Source organism: Octopus bimaculoides, chromosome 2 (genome assembly GCF_001194135.2).
Source record: "Octopus bimaculoides isolate UCB-OBI-ISO-001 chromosome 2, ASM119413v2, whole genome shotgun sequence".
Classification (NCBI taxonomy): Eukaryota; Metazoa; Mollusca; class Cephalopoda; order Octopoda; family Octopodidae; genus Octopus; species Octopus bimaculoides.
In genome coordinates, this window is record NC_068982.1 from 92,030,274 (window position 1) to 92,033,622 (window position 3,349).

At 35.2% G+C, this 3,349-nt stretch overlaps 1 protein-coding gene across 1 annotated transcript in view; it reads left to right on the forward strand.

Moving 5' to 3' along the window:
- Positions 1–714: 714 nt before the first annotated feature.
- Positions 715–3,349, forward strand: part of LOC106879780 (baculoviral IAP repeat-containing protein 7) — a gene marked incomplete at its 3' end in the record, with an annotated part of 22,979 nt that continues 20,344 nt past the window's right edge. The window contains exon 1 of the mRNA XM_052965861.1: positions 715–1,051. The remainder of the gene's footprint in view (positions 1,052–3,349) is intronic.

The following is a 3,349-nucleotide window of genomic DNA, read 5'->3' on the forward strand; positions in this document are numbered from 1 at the left end:
AAAAAAAGGCAAAAAGGAAGAAATTGGAGATGGGGGCGAAATTTCAAAATGCCGATTTTTGGTAATTGTCCGGAATCGCCGTATCCGAAAAGTGGGGTTTTGAACAAAAAAAATTTAAATTGTGAGGAAATGGTGGGGACGGGAGGAAGCTTTTCCGAAATCTGTGCAGGAAGGTGAGTAGATTGACTATATTATGTTATCGCAGTTTTGTGAGATTTGGCAGTTATTTCTAGCGTGTGGATACACTTTTATATATGTGTGTATATGTGAGAGAGAGAGAGAGAGATGTGCGTTGATGTGTGTGTGAGTGAGGAAGAGAGAGAAAGTGACAGCGTAGATATTTTTAATTTATTCTTCCACGCTTCTTTTTTGAGTGAGTGATTGACTGAGAGAGAGAGAGTAATAGCGTAACGTCTCTCTCTCTATCAAACACTAAAAAAAGATGTGAGAAAAAGTAAATAAATAAAATAACGTTATCTCTCTCTGTCTCAGGCACACATCATTTTCTTTTATTCCTCTATGTATCCTATTACTAGGAATAAAAGAAAATGATGTGTGCGTGAGACAGAGAGATAACGTTATTTTATTTATTTACTTTCTCTCACATCTTGTTTTGGTGTTTGACACAGAGAGAGAGAGAGAGAGTAATAGCGTAACGTCTCTCTCTCTCTCTCTCTCTCTCAGTCAATCACTCACTCAAAAAAGATGCGAGGAAAAATAAATTTAAAATATCAACGTTGTCACTTTCTCTCTCTTCGTCGCACACACACTCACACACACATCAACACACCTTGTTTCTCAAAGTTATTTATAGAGATGGGGGACTTTCCAATCACACATATATAGATACATGGGGAGTGGCTATTACAACAGTAATGTTTACATGTGTAGGAAGTTTCTTATTCCATTTACTCAAAAGCCTGTGTAAGCAACTGGTACTTCGAAACTTACTGTCGGACAAGTTTACCACTGTTTCTATACATCTCATAGTTTTGTGCAGTTTGTGGAAATTACAGTTGTTGCTAGTAACACACTTTTTCGCCTAAAATTTGTAAGAATTTTCTTTTGTGATTCTTATTTTCCATTGTAATATTGTTTGCATGATGTAACCGGTTCATATAGATTCTATTGACATTATCATGTGTCGACCAGACTATTAGGTGTTGTTATAATTACAATGAACTCCTCTTTTCCACCTTTGCCCAAATCGTTTTACTAAATCGTTTTCACAACGTTGAATTGTTCCGAGGGCCATTTCTGATTTCTTGGATACCATTCGGCGACTGCACGGGTCCACGTATGTGAGCCTTGCGACATGCCCGGCCCTCCAGGACTTGTGTTTTCAGTATTATGCGATCACGTCAGTCTCACCGCTCCGTTCTTTAAGGCACTACTACTCAAAGTGATAGTCCGCGGACCCGCGAGCCATCAGTTGCGGCTACTCGGTGAGTTTTCAGAAAAGAAACATAAAATGAGTGGACAGTCACCCCACCCCACCCCACTAAACTGACCGTTCCGATTTTTTTTTTCACCGGATTCCTATGTCTTCGATGACGGAAATTCCGAATATGCAAAAAATAAACACGTTTTCAAAATTTTTAATCCCCCGCTCCCGCCAAATTTCTAAGTTTTAACTTTTTTCGAAATTGTTTTTATTCAGTCTTCATAGAAAAACACGGAGATTAAGAATATGTCGGGTGGGGGGGAGAAACAAATTTTAATTTTAAACTTTTTATGTAAAACTCCAAAATTGATCAACACACCCCTCGCTACCTCATCATGCTGTCTAAAAGTGAAAATGAACGGCTGTTTTGTCTGTTTCTCCATGCGTAGATTTATAAGCGCTCATCACGAAACACGATATGCTAAAAATAACAGCTAAATGTCTGAAGAATTTTTGTGTTTGTGTGTGCGCGCATGCAACAATTTCTTCAGCTTATCCGAATGAACAGAGAAAGAAATACACAGAAATATATTTTACATACCTGTTGTATACGTCGGTTTTGTTTTTTCACTTTAAATTTATATCCATTTTCCTGAAAGTTATGAGGGGAAAATTGGATCTTGTAAATTTTCCGAAAGTCCTCTACCCCACCCTCCACCACGCAATTTTTTTGTCATATTCGCTCTCTACACACTTTTTTTTACACCTAGTAGGCTGGTTTTGTTTTTTGGGTTTTTTTTTCGTTAATGCGTCTTAAACTATATATTGACCAATTTTCCAAAACTCCTCTTCCACCCCATCTGAAAATTATTCTCACACAAAATTCTGATATAATCATAATCTACACCATCTGAAGTGAATTTGTAGAAAATTTCATTTAAAAATATCTGTTTTTCAGAAAGTTATTAGGAAACAAATTTAGACATCACACTTCTGTAGCTATGTTTTAAAATATATTTTTGAAGAACAGGGAATGATTTGATCAACTAAAACTTTTTAAGCCTTGCCCCAGCATGGTCACTATCCAACGACTGCTACAAATAAAAACAAAAATGAAAGAATCTCATCTCAATAATGTCATCTGATATACATTGTGCCTTAATATATATATTTAAGATATGATCGTCATATATGGATGTCATTCCTTATTGGTCTACAGAATCAATGTTAACCTGAGACTAAATAACAAAAAACAAGGAGAAATGCATGTGCGAGCATTTGTATGTGTACAGCTGTCACCAAAAATGCTAGAAAAATACCTATATATATCTCATCAGTACAAATTTCATAGTGTAATGATGTAATTCTTTAAATGAAAGTGTGTATATGTATCTATGTCATTTCATCATGTTGAACCTTTTATTCTTACATATTTTTTCCTCACTAAATTTTTTTCCATTCTCGCCTCATTTATTTCCTCTCAGCTCTTTCTGTCAATGAGTGTAGGCTTGAAATATCAAAGACTTTTCCCTTCTTCCCAGCAACAAACAATTACACCTGATTGTAGTTCCCTCACCTGTCTTCATCTTTTGTTTCCTGTAAATTTGAAATATATATTACGTACACTCACACGGTCACCCCAGTTTCATCCTGCCTCAATGAACTTCCTCCTGTCAGTGACTTCCATCTCTCGTACTGTATTTTCAAACTTTTAGTACCTCTACTGATCCACCCATCCACCACATCACCCAGCTTACCATTAGATCTCCGTACTCTTTCAGAGTGTACCACTATATATCATATTAGATACTTTTGTTAATATGTGTGTGTATGTGTATATAGTGTGTATATATATATATATATATATATACACACATACACATATATATAATATATGTATATACTATATATAATATTATTTATATATTATATATATATATATATATATATTTATATGTATATAAT